At 32.4% G+C, this 14,736-nt stretch overlaps 1 protein-coding gene across 2 annotated transcripts in view; it reads left to right on the top strand.

The window, feature by feature from the left end:
• Nucleotides 1–2,846: 2,846 nt before the first annotated feature.
• Nucleotides 2,847–14,736, top strand: part of LOC139512814 (fibroblast growth factor receptor 2-like) — a 60,952-nt gene continuing 49,062 nt past the window's right edge. The window contains exons 1-3 of one of the 2 annotated variants that reach the window (XM_071300734.1): nt 2,847–2,957; nt 4,701–4,780; nt 7,171–7,261. The gene's annotated coding sequence lies outside the window, so the exon portion shown is untranslated. The remainder of the gene's footprint in view (nt 2,958–4,700; nt 4,781–7,170; nt 7,262–14,736) is intronic. The other variant, XM_071300735.1, reaches the window with a different exon arrangement.

Raw genomic sequence — 14,736 nt, 5'->3', positions numbered from 1 at the left:
CATATAATGAAGATAAACTTAAAATTTCACTTCACATGAAGAGAATATAATATCATAGAATATATATATATATATCATATAAAATGTCACAACATAAAACAATTGTTATTGTTATTTGTTCTTTCAAAGTTCAAGTCATATCTTTGATTTGATTTTTTTTATTTCTGCCATGCTAGAGTGCCAGCAAAAATAGTTTAATAATTTATTAATTCACCATATTAAATGGAGAATGGAAATAGTTTGCTAACAGAGGTCCACCTCGTCTCTTATCCATAAAAATAAGTTGAAGGAATAAATAATACAAGTCACTAAAATGGAAAAGAGACCAAGGGCAAATGCACTTGGACATGTTAGTAAGTGGAATTTTAGATACCGTCTTAACCTCCTCGTGACTAGTGCACAAAAGTAAAAAAATATTGTTCACTTTAATGCAGAATTCACCAAGGGATGATACTAAAAGGTTTTGGCATCGCGGCAAAATCTTATTTAATTATATTTACAAATGCATAAATATTTACATATTCAACACTCTAGCATAGCATTAGCAGGTGCAAGTGAAGTGACAAGGTCCCACTACTTCCGAGAATGCCCGCGCATAAAGCGCTATTTGAAACGGCTCAAACATAAGCACCCCTTTCATTATCATAACCTTATTAATAATTGTATTTGTTAAAAGTCAATGCTGAAATAGAAAGAAAAATGGTATGAAAATTTCCGAGAATGCCCGCGCATAAAGCGCTATTTGAAACGGCTCAAACATAAGCACCCCTTTCATTATCATAACCTTATTAATAATTGTATTTTTTAAAAGTCAATGCTGAAATAGAATAAAAAATGGTATGAAAACTTCTGAGAATGCCCGCGCATAAAGCGCTATTTGAAACGGCTCAAACATAAGCACCCCTTTTATTATCATAACCTTATTATTCATGTTAGTAGCAAAGAAAAGACAAAAAAGAAAAGGGAATAGTACAGTGGCAAATATTTCATACATGTATATGACGATGATACATAATAACAGGAGAAACAATTAAGATGAGATATTGTATATGCTGAAACTGGAAAAGACTGCTTTGCATGGAGCTAAGTACATGTTGCTATATTTCTTGCTAGCTAAAATATTTGTCATTAACTGAAAAGATAATGACCTGTATTTACATTCACACCATCTGATCAGCCAGCTGTTAGCAGAATAGTTAGAACAGACCCTGGTCTAGGTATCAGATTTAATTCAGTTTGTCTGGCAGTACCAAAATTTACATGATAGATTACAATGATAACCATGATATTTTTTAAATTATAGCATTTTCTACTTAAAAAAACAGTGCCTCAACACTAGTCAGCTAGTACAGGCTATTTATGAATAAAAATTAAATGCATGACCTGCTTCATTAATGCAATGTTTCAATCTTTGTTCTTAACCTGTTAACATGCTTTTTGTCTTGAACTAAAGTCCAGTGGCAAATATCCCATGCATATTCAACACTTCAATAAATAACTGAACAGCTAAAGGGGGAGGCAATAAACCCCAACAACAGCTTAAGCCAGAAGGAACATACTGAGCTGCTGAGACAGGCTTACAAACTGGAAAGTGTTCAACAATAATCAGATAATACGACTTCGCAGGTGTTCAAAGGTACAGATAAATCTGGCAATTATTACCAGTTAGCTACATAAGACATGTTGCTTGCTTATATACCTAATCACAATGATCTGATGATACATCAGGGGCGGATCCAGCCATTTAAAAAAAGGGGGTCCTAACCCAGCACAAAAGGGGTTCCTAACCCAGGACAAAAAAGGGGGGTGTGTTCCAACCCATTCAGATGCATTCATCGTCAAAAAAGAGGGGGGTTCCAACCCATTAAAATGCATTAATCGTATAAAAGGGGGGTTTCAAACCACTGGAACCCCCCCCCCCCCCCCCACATGTAGCTTAGATATTGATATAATTTACAAGTCAACTTTGATATACTTTCTTTATTATAAAATTGTGTGTAAAAGGGTATTTTAATTGAAAATGCAATGATATTTCTTATACAAAGTTACCAGATTTCGTCATAATTAGCTGATAAACAGGTGAAAATAGACCAATGTCTGCTTTACAATGTACGGGCTTTCTAATTGAATATTTTTTATTCCGTAAATGCAATTAGAAACTTAAATGGTTGATGGGCCTTGTGATTAATTTCAAAATGGATGACATGCTGAAAAAATGATAAAAAAGTGCAAAAGTAAAACGTTTCTCACCAGTTTCCGGTAATATTCTTCTCTAGGTTTTGCTGAAATCTGTGGGAAAATCTGTTATAAATTGTTCAACTTTGACTTTGAATTTCTCAATAATTGCACGGTAGATTGTAATTTTGCTTGGTAGAATTGTTGGAAAATACGTCTAGAGTTCAAAAATATTTTTCTCAGGTATGACAGTTTGTTTATTAGAGTTACAGGTAATTAAATTCACTTACAGGTAAGTATACTCGCATTTGCGAGTATCAGTATGACGTCACACTCGCAAAAGCGAGTACGGTAAAAAAAATATCGGGAACTCGCGTTTGCGAGTTCGTGCAGACCTGATTACTCATCATCCAAATAAATTTTTCAGGATTTTGTAATTGGGTAAACTTAGGACATTTCAAACAAATAGCATTAATAATAAGATAATAAGAACTAAACTTAAAAAACTTTAATATGGCCATTTTACTTAACTTAAGAAATAATTATTAAGATAGTTGTGTGAAAATAACAATTGGAAGTTGGTGAATCCAGGATCGGAAAGGTTAACGTAGCCAAAATCTCTCAACTTCCAAAATCAGAAAAGCACTGTAAGGGCAGTAACTCGTGTTAAATATTTAACAATTACGCCGGAAAAGGCGGGTAATTGTTTTAGGGTGACACCATAGTGAAGAAGAACGAAGATCCACATGCACATCGTGACATGATGATTTAAGGTTTATATGGTAAGGTCTCTGGGTGTACAAGAAAGATAATAAATATTTTTGACAATATTTTCTCAATTCTAACTTCAGAAACAGTTGTTTTCATTCATTTAGAAAGCACATATCGTGATGTTTCAGTAAACATGATTTCAAAAGCCCGTTTGCATAATCATAAATAGTCGAAAAGTTTACTGTGATTGCAAAACAGCATGTTATATAACAGTTATAACTATGCTCAGCCTCTGCATAATACTCGGATGTAGGACAGAAAGTCTGACACAGAACAAAAAGTTAGACAAAAGTCATGGGACAAAAAGTTGGACAAAATTCCACATTTTTTTAGTTGACTTGTGACAAACCTTCATTTGTATAAAGGGTTATGAACAGGGGCGGATGCAGGAATTTTCGAAAGGGGGGATGCTAACCAAGGGCAAAGGGGGGGTGCTGGGGGTGCAAAACATATGTCCCGATACAAATGCATTGATCGGCAAAAATAAAGGGGGGGGGGGGGGGTGCGCACCCCCGGAACCGCCCCCTGGATCCGCCACTGATGAACAATATACATGCAATAAAAAATAAAAAGAAAGTATTCCAAGAACTTTTACCTATGTATTCAAACAATATTAGAAACAAATTATTTGTGACTTTGTCTTGGTCCATTATAATTCTTGATATTTATAAAGGATTTGGCAGAATACATTGAACATAGTAGGCCCTACATTAAGATTGTTTGCAGATGACATCATTATTTATATGGCAGTGGCAGATCCACCCCCCTTTTTTGGACAATCAATGCATTTTTAATGGGGACATCTAGTTGGAACCCCCCCCCCTTTTTGTCCTAGGTTAGGACCCCCCTTTTTGAAATGGCTGGATCCACCCCTGTACCGAAAACTAAAAATGATGATGAACTACAGATGACACATATCAATTATAGTCTGGCAGATGGGAACAGGACTAACTTGTGCATTTTCCCTCTGATAAAGGCAACATTTTCAGTGTAACACAAATCCGAAATCCTTTTGCCTTCATTTACAAATTACACAATCACTCTTTTAAAAAAGATGACTCTACAATAGGCCGCCTAACTTTTCAATCAAACTTAAAATGGGATAAACATATTGATAACATGACATCAAAAGCAAATCATTCTCTTGGCAATCTTGGCTTTATTCGTAGTAACCTTAAAATAGCTTCACCTAAAGTTAAAGTTCATGCATTTAAATCTCTTGTTTGATAAAAAATAGATTACTGCTCAACCATTTGGGATCTACATAAAAAACAGCAATTTTCACAAATTGAAATAGTTCAGAGAAGAGGAGCCTGCTTGACATGCAACCGCATCCATAATACCAGCTCAGTTTACTGAAATGATGACAGACATAAATTGGTACCCACTTGAAATGGGAGTTTAATACAGACTTGTTTTCTATTACAAAATTATACACAAAATTGATCCCACTGTACAATAAAACCAGACATAGCAATCCACACTCATTTTGACAAAAACAAACATCTAAAGACAATTATAAATATTAATTTTATCAACATACAGTTATAGATTGGAATCATCTGCCACAACAAATTGTGTAATGCAGTTCAGGGATTCATGAAGTATGATCTAAAGAATCTGCTCTTAACTCTATTTTCTATCCCTAACTATCACTGTTATATTGTTCAAATGTACATATATTATTTAATTTGTGATTATGTTTCTTTTTTTTCTGATAACCTTGTTAATTATAGAATATTTTATAATTGAAGGATATCTAGCAACTGAAAGAAGAAGACTCTTTCCTATGATTTCTGTCCAATGACCACAAGTCTTGCATGGACTTTCTTGGGTAAATATGAATTTTACAGTTACAAAATGTATTATAAATGAGAAGTCAAAATTGATAAGTCCCCCTCAAAGATACAGACAAATTTTTTTTTGGAAAACCGGTGAGTTTACAATGTGCTTGTGATCAGTGCAAAGATATTGACAAAATATAAAGTCTATACATATTTAACATGAACAAAGAGCATTACATTGTTTCTTGAAAGAATTAAATCAAAAGTTCTCCTTTTTTAAATAAACATCTAATTTGTTTTTTAATGGTGTCCGGTGCTATGATTGTATTGTTCCTATGTATGCTAAGAATATAATATTGTCCAGCACTATAAATATATTGTTCCTGATTATATATGTATCTAAAGTCTACCTGCAGTCTGTTTATACTTAGTTTACTGTTGAATTATCTCCCTTTCTGTTAGTTTTATGCTCTGTCTCTATATTATTGCCAATATTTAAACAAATTGGGAACTTACTCATGTTACTTCAGGTGGAACTAGCTTCTGTCGAAAATATCCTAAAAAAATCATTATTTGAAGTCCAACAGGTTGCTTTTGATCACATTTTAATATTCTGCCAAACTGCATGCAGGATACAGATAAATTAGCTTCTAGAATTTGATTAATGTTTTTAAGTTATACCAGACTAATTGGAGTTGATTGAAAATGATATATAAAAAGAGTTTTTTGATATGCAATTGATTGTAAAATAACTATTAATACTTTCTTAATAAAAGTGGCAGGTTAATCTACCACTGATCTACACTGAACATTCCTCATTATCTTGTTATTCAGATCGTTGACTCTTTTTTATTTATAATTCTTATAAAGACAGAGTAATTTAAAAGCATGCAAATATTTTATAAAATATTTTGGAGTTATCTCCCATTTAAAAAAACACTATCCTTTAATCAAAAATCATTTTGGGGTTGAAAAAAACAATAATGTTGGGAGCCTCCATACTCTGTCCATCCTTCAATCTTTAACACAGTTCCACTCCATTTCCTCATCGACTGTAAATAAGAGCTTCTTGATATTTGTACCATAATTCATTTTGGTTAGCCATATCACATGGGACACATTTCCATACCTGCCACTTGTCTTCTTGTTTGCAGCATACATGTATAAAAATAAGAAGATATGGTATGAATTTGTCAATGAGACAATTCTCTACCAGAGACCAAATGACATTGAAGTCAACAACTATATGCCAATGTATGGCCTTCTGTAATGTGTAACACTCAAACATATTGGAAATCATGATGCCTGTATAAAAAAGAATTGTCTATTTTTCTTATCGACTTCAAATTATAGCTTTTGATATTTGGCACAAAGGCTTTTACTTTAACTTACAACAAGTATTAAGATATGTCATTTATTTTCTTCCTGGTGTTACGTCACGCATGTATTTTCTATGCATCAATATTAGTTGAGGTTTATTCTAATATGACATGCTTCTTTCGCTTTAAGAACAAACCCATGCTCTAAATCCAATAAAATTAGTTGGCACATGCTTATATTGACTACTGCAGAATAATGAATTTGATCAAATTGTCATGCATTTGAAATATTCCATTAACTTTAAGCACTTCCAAACTCTTAAATGATGCACATGTTGTTACTAATTCATTTATTATGACTGTAATGTGTTGCATTCTGAAATTGACATATTTGACCTAGATACGACAACCATTCATGCTGGCTGTTCAAAACTCCTTCCCTTGAAAAATCACAGTGCCAGCCGTTTGCTTCTTTACAAACAGTAAAGGGAGGTTCACACAAGCTTTACACTTATATTTATCGGACATAGAAATTACCTTAATTGTCCTAATCAGAATCGAAATAATTGATGCAAGCTATTCTTTATTGTAGTTTTAACATGGGTAGGCATTATATTTGTGTTATTTTAGCCCTCACTATCACTCGGGCAAAAATAATCACGAATATAATACCTACCCATGTTAAAACTACAATAAAGTATAGCTTGCATCAATTATTTCTTAAGTGTTGGTAACCCAAACTGAGTGCTTATCTTCTGTCTGTTGTCTGCCTCTACATTGTTCAGTATATATAAAAATAAGATGTGGTATGATTTTTGCCAATAAGACAATTGTCCATCACTGACCATATGCCTTTGAAGTTATATATTGTGTTTTGACGTATAAGAAATATTGATGATACAAGTCTAACACATAAACAACAAGGGCACACGAGGACCTAAAAGAAATAACAGAAATACACAAGTACAATGGTAACTTTAAAAAACACAGTTGTATAAATTTGAACATTGAAATGAAATTTACCGTGACCCTGTCAAACTGAATGAAGTTTCTGTGACTTACACACAAAGAATGTAGCTACTGTTATAATAATAGTAATTGATATCGTGAATGAATTTTAGGTGTAAAGGTCTGTGAGGTGTATATAACAAAGGTTATTGTCAAATGGGGTGTTTTGACACACTGCTGGATCTAGATGAAAACTATTGTAAAGTAAGTATTATACATTCATATACTGTAAATTTAGATATTATTGTGTGCATTTGTTATTATGATTTTGTCATTTTAACTTAAATGCGATTTTAGTTTTTACGATTTTGAGAAAAATCCTGTTTAATTCATATAAAATATTTCACAATTTGAGTTTAAATTATAGTGTTTACAACTCTGTCGCATTTTTCGCAATACCGGTAATGAAAACTACACAATAATTTCGGAATTTACAGAAGTCGCATGTAAATATGTAGATATTGTATATATGTAAATATGTAGATATTGTATATATGTAAATATGTAGATATTGTATATATGTAACTATCGTGGTTAAAAGATTGTAGTTTTTCATCAATATGATGGATCAAAGTAAAGTTTTACGTTATTAAACTTACTTAAAATGTATATCAAAATACCATTACTCTTTTTTCATAAGCAAATATAGAGTATTTGATAACAAAGTGTAAATATTCAATAAAATATACAGCATCTACATCCATTTACTTAAGATTGATGAAAAAAGATCTAAGTTAATTGGTTAATTAAAGTATTAAATGAACTAGCTATTCTAACCTTACAGGTTTAATATATACCTGAGCCGATCTATTTATAATCTGAATCTGCTAATAGATAATTAGTGATACATGAACCATATTATAAGGAATATAGCTCAATCTAAGATATTTTAGTAAAATCTTGACATGCTTGAAACAGAGTCGAGATATCGGAATCTCATCAACAATTATTTTTAGAAGAGGGGCGAAAGGTACCAGGGAGATATTAAAATTCATAGATTGAAAATAAACTGACAATGCTCTGGCTAAAAAAGAAACAGACAAATAAAAGTACACCAGACACAACATAGTTAACTAAAGAGTGTAGCAACATGAACCCAAACAAAAACTGGGTAGATTATCCTTCACTATCTCAATATTTTAAGTGGCTTAAAAATATCCAAGTTCAAACTCGGAGATTTTTTTTATCAGGTAAAAGTGGTTCTATTGGTTAGTTTTGCCAGCAATAAGAGCAACAAATAATACATCATGATTCAACTTATTCTCTGAAAGAATTCATACAAATAAAATGATCAAACTGGGACTTTAAATGGGACAATGTATAATTCAAGAGTTTGACCCTAAAGAAATATCTAATATCTCTGCAACCTTTAAGTTAAGGTAAAATCTTTTAACAAAACTCAGATTTTTTTGCACCCACTGTCACTGGGGGTAGCATAAACAGTTACCCTTGCCCATCAGAATGAATTTCGCAAAATTGGTTTTAGTTTTCTAACTTTAGTTTGCCTCTACCAAATATTATGAAACTAATATACACAACGATTATTACCACAAAATACATATAAAGTTCGAATTTTGATGGCATAACTTGAAAAGTCTTAACCTGTTTTCAAGTTATGCCCCTTAAACGTTAAATGCCAGCTGAGTAATAATCTGTGTTCCATCCCGTTCTCAAGTTATGCCCCTTAAATGTTAAATGCTAGCTGGGGAATAATCTGTGTTCCATCCTGTTCTCAAGTTATGCCCCTTATATGTTAAATGCCAGCTGTTCAATCCCGTTCTCAAGTTATACCCTTTTAACGTTATATGCCAGCTGGGGCATCATCTGTGATCTATGGACACATTCTTTTTTCATTTAACAGAATACAAAGAAAAAGATACTTCAAATTAAATAACAAGCTGACAATGTACAAGTGCTTTAAAAAAAAGAAAAATACACAGGTGATATATTTTTCAATGAGCTGTAGTTATTGTTTATTTTATCAAATTATTCCAATAGATTTGGTTTCATGAATAAGTGAGATGAAAAGTCTTCCCACTCTGTTTTACTAATTTAAAGTGGTATTATGATTTTATAAGCCTCTGCTAAGAAGAAACAGGGACATATTTCTTTTCCATTTTACATCCCTAGATTGGGCACACCAAATGATAAGAAATTTGTAAATGTTGTAACAAATCTTTTAACACTGTATTTTACTGATGTATATTTTTACCCTAACAGAGTTATACCCATTTGATGAAGTTGAAAATTAGCAATTTGTTTTATTTCAAGAAGACAATGGAATTAAAAAGGTATCTAACTATTTCCATCCTAGACTTCCATCATTGGCAAGACAGATAAATATAACAGTGTGAAAGTGAAAAGCTTAATTGGTACTCTTAGGTTAGCACTATAAAATTTATTAAGAATATTGATTCCTAATTCTTAACTTAGAGTAAGTAGCAGGTGATTGCCAGTTTTATATCACGTTATTTCCTACATCTAGTAATGGTAAAGATATAGTGTTTTCTGAGTTCACCTAACAGCGATTCTATAAGACGACTTACAGTAAATGGGAATGTATTGTCATCTGCAGAGACACACAATTAATATTGTAATTTGCCTTCATTACAGTAGGCCTACAATCAATATTTCCCAACAACTTAACAAAATAACATCAGCAATTTTGTTAACAACTGTTACCTTATATGATTACATACAATTTTCTCTTAAAGCTTCTCAAACTAATATATTACATGGTATATTAACTTCCCTGCACATTTCTATTTTTACCCTTGGGATACAAAGAAATATGCTAAAGCTATTTATGGATAATTTTCTGGGGATATTTTTTTTTAATGGAAATGTACTTCATTTTCCTATCAATACAATGAAGTAAAACAAATGTAAAGACCTTTTTTTGGTTTGAAATTATTCACCAAAGCTTAATCATAGGACAAAAACTAAACATTTTCTGGTAAAAAAAAAGGAATTTCAGGAGATGTAGGGGTATGATTCAATTTCAGGAGATGTAGGGGTATAAATCAATTTCAGGAGATGTAGGGGTATGAATCAATTTCAGGAGATGTAGGGGTATAAATCAATTTCAGGAGACGTAGGGGTATAAATCAATTTCAGGAGATGTAGGGGTATAAATCAATTTCAGGAGACGTAGGGGTATAAATCAATTTCAGGAGATGTAGGGGTATAAATCAATTTCAGGAGACGTAGAGGTATAAATCAATTTCAGGAGACGTAGGGGTATGAATCAATTTCAGGAGATGTAGGGGTATGAATCAATTTCAGGAGATGTAGGGGTATAAATCAATTTCAGGAGATGTAGGGGTATGAATCAATTTCAGGAGATGTAGGGGTATGAATCAATTTCAGGAGATGTAGGGGTATGAATCAATTTCAGGAGATGTAGGGGTATAAATCAATTTCAGGAGAAATCAATTTCAGGAGATGTAGGGGTATGAATCAATTTCAGGAGATGTAGGGGTATGAATCAATTTCAGGAGATGAAGGGGTATGAATCAATTTCAGGAGATGTAGGGGTATGAATCAATTTCAGGAGATGTAGGGGTATAATCAATTTCAGGAGATGTAGGGGTATAAATCAATTTCAGGAGATGTAGGGGTATGAATCAATTTCAGGAGATGTAGGGGTATAAATCAATTTCAGGAGATGTAGGGGTATAAATCAATTTCAGGAGATGTAGGGGTATGAATCAATTTCAGGAGATGTAGGGGTATGAATCAATTTCAGGAGATGTAGGGGTATAAATCAATTTCAGGAGATGTAGGGGTATAAATCAAATTCAGGAGATGTAGGGGTATAAATCAATTTCAGGAGATGTAGGGGTATAAATCAATTTCAGGAGATGTAGGGGTATAAATCAATTTCAGGAGAAATCAATTTCAGGAGATGTAGGGGTATGAATCCATTTCAGGAGATGTAGGGGTATGAATCCATTTCAGGAGATGTAGGGGTATGAATCCATTTCAGGAGATGTAGGGGTATGAATCAATTTCAGATGTACCCAGCTTAAAAAATCAAAAAGACATCTAGGGGTGAACATAGTCATCAACATAATTGGGTGTCTATGAAATGTGTCAAGTCTTATGTCAACCGTCATCAACAATAGACAGGTGTCTATGAAACGTGTCAAGTCTTATGTCAACCGTCATCAACAAAAGACAGGTGTCTATGAATTGTGTCAAGTCTTATGTCAACCGTCATCAACAATAGACAGGTGTCTATGAATTGTGTCAAGTCTTATGTCAACCGTCATCAACAATAGACAGGTGTCTATGAATTATGTCAAGTCTTATGTCAACCGTCATCAACAATAGACAGGTGTTGATGAAATATGTCAAGTCTTATGTCAACCATCATCAACAATAGACAGGTGTCTATGAATTGTGTCAAGTCTTATGTCAACCGTCATCAACAATAGACAGGTGTCTATGAAATGTGTCAAGTCTTATGTCAACCGTCATCAACAATAGACAGGTGTCTACAAAATGTGTCAAGTCTTATGTTTACCGTCATCAACAAAAGACAGGTGTCTATAATGTGTCAAGTCTATAATCAACTGTCATCAAGAATATACAGGTGTCTATTCAATGTGTCAAATGTAATGTCAACCATCATGAACAAAAGGCAGGATTCTATACAATGTGTCAATTCTAATGTCAACTGTCATCAACAATACACAGGTGTCTACAATGTGTCAAGTCTAATGTCAACTGTAATCAACAATAGTGAGGTGTCTATAAATACAATGTGTCAAAGCAAGTTGCATAAAATTAAACAGAGATTATCAAAGATCTGCCTTCAACACCAATTCTTTGTATACAAGAATCATGATACAACTAAAGTCAATCACAGTTAAAGTTCCTATACGTGGACAGAAACAAAAATATACATAGGGCATGGTTTAAATTCATTTTTCCAACTTTTAATTTTCAATGGAAAATAAGAGGAACAAAATTAAAAACAATTAAAAACCAATTGTTCAGAGAACCATTGATGGTCTTTCCACCAGTTAAGACCTTTTTTTATATGAAAATATTAAAATTTGATTTTAAATGTCAATTTTAGCGTCAAATGACAGCTTATTGACGCTTATTCCAAAAATATATGGTTTCTATACAAAAAGATATAAATTAGGGAGACCATTTTTTACTTCCGGTTTAAAATATGTTACTTCCGGTAAATTTTTATTGTTTACTTAGCACTGATTCCAAAAATATATGGTTCTATATACTTTTTCATTAATTAAGTATAAAATATAGCTACTTCCGGTTTACAAAAGGTCACTTCTGATTGTCTTTTTCTAGATCACATTGATTGCAACCTAATTTAAAAAGTCCCATGTCTTGATCATGTATACATATGAGGTAAAAGCAAAGGTCAAAATCTAGAACGTTATATTTACCTATGACCTTGAGCTCAATTTCGAGGTCATCAACCAAGGACCTCAAATCAAAAGACTCTAGGCCTCTACAATATATTGTTAATGAGTTGTAATACCTTACAACAAATATTAGAAATAAAAGGGGTCAAAACTGGCATCAAATGTCTACGTACTCTTTCGACTAAAATTTACGTGTTACGACATGTCGCAACTAACAATTTAGTAAAACTAATTTGTCGATAAGTTATACGGCTTTTGAAAATAAGTAAAATTAAGCCAAAATAAAAAAATTTATAATATGACCTTGACCTTTGACCTTGACCTTATTTTCATTTTTTTGAACCAAGGATCTCAAATCAAAAGACCGTAGGTCTCTATCACTTATGGTTTACCAGTTAGAAATGCATATTCATATATCAAACATAAAAGGGGTGATAACTCTCATATGGAATCTATATACGGCTTCGGTCAAAATAAAACAGAACATCCTGAGGATATAACGAGCAATTTGGAAAAATAAATTCATCGGTTTCTTATACGGTTGCGAAGCCTTAAAGATAACAAGGAAAACAGTGTTCAGGGAGATAACTCTTATTTGGGAAAGTATTCGGTTATGCAGAGTTGGTTTCAAAAGCGTATAAACTGTTCGATATCATATTCCAAAAATCTAAGCGACATCTTGTGAAACAAAAAAACAGCGAAGGAAAAAAATTAGGCGGAAGAAAAAAAAATAAAATTAAAAACCAATTGTTCAGAGAACAATTGAAGGTCTTTCCACCAGTAAATATCTATTTTGATATTAAAATATTAAAAATCAGTCTAAAATGTCAGTTCCTATGGCTTTATGATGTATAGATATGAATTTTAACCAAAGGTCATAATCTAAAACGCCAAATTTACCTATGACCTTGACCTCAATTTCAAGGTCACAAACTGAGGATCTCAAATCAAAAGACCCTAGGTCTCTAATATGTATGGTTAATAAGTAATATCACTTTACGCATAATTTTAGATGTGGTAGGGGCTAAAACTCCCATTTATTGTCTACGCACCCTTTCAACCAAAATTATTATGTTACGACATGTCGCAACTAACAATTTAGTAAAAATAATTTGTCGATATCTGATAAGGTTAATGAAAATGAGTGAAAATAAGCCAAAATCAAAATTTAGAATATGACCTTGACCTAATTTTCATTTTTTTGGACCAAGGATCTCAAATCAAAAGACCCTAGGTCTCTATCACTTATGGTTTTCCAGTTTAAAATACATTTCAAAATTTCAAATACAAAAGGGGAAATAACTCTCATATGGAATCTCTATACGGCTTCGTTCAAAATAAAACAGCACATCCTGAAGATGTAATGAGCAATTTGCAAAAATAAATTTGTCGGTTTCTTATACGGTTATGAAGATTACGCGATAACAAGAAAAACAGTGTTCGGGGAGATAACTCTTACATGGAAAAGATTTTAGTTACGCGGTGTCAGTTTCAAAAGCGTATTAACTCTTAGATATCATATACAAAATATCTAAGTGACATCGAATGTAGGACAGAAAGTCACAGGACAAAAAGTCACAGACAAAAAGTCACGGACAAAAAGTCACAGGACAAAAAGTCACAATTCTTTTTTTCTGATTATTTTCTTTGAATAAAAAAACTCTTATTTCTACAAAAAAAAAATTGTATTTTTTTTTAACTATTGTATATAAACCAACTTTATAAACAACATCTATCAAAAAAATATCAAAGATGATTAAATAATTGTTAAAAATACAAGATGTCAAAGTGGCATGCCACTTAAATGGCTTCATGGTGCCAATAAATCTTTCTTTTGCACGATTAAAAATAAATAAATCTTTATTTTTCAAATATAATGACACATTTCCTAAACTTTAATATGGATATATGTATTAAAAAGTAAATATTTCAAGATATTTCTCCAACATTTTCAGAAAATTGTCAACGTATTATTTGTGACTTTTTGTCCTGTGACTTTTTGTCCTACCAAATTTGTGACTTTATGTCCTGTGACTTTTTGTCCTGTGACTTTCTGTCCGTTTACCGTGACATCTTGTGAAACAAAAAGTTAGCGAAGGAAAGAAAATTAGGCGGAAGAAAAAAAATAATAATCAGAAGAAAACCAATAGGTCTTTCCACGGAAAAGTGGAAAGACCTAATAATCAGAAGAAATCCAATAGGTCTTTCCACGGAAAAGTGGAAAGACCTAATTAAGACAAAGGACAAGTCTTAAATGTGACAAAAGAAACAAAAGTA

Source organism: Mytilus edulis, chromosome 2 (assembly GCF_963676685.1).
Source record: "Mytilus edulis chromosome 2, xbMytEdul2.2, whole genome shotgun sequence".
Classification (NCBI taxonomy): Eukaryota; Metazoa; Mollusca; class Bivalvia; order Mytilida; family Mytilidae; genus Mytilus; species Mytilus edulis.
Note: the sequence above shows the minus strand (reverse complement) of the source record. Positions and strands in the feature narration are given on the sequence as shown.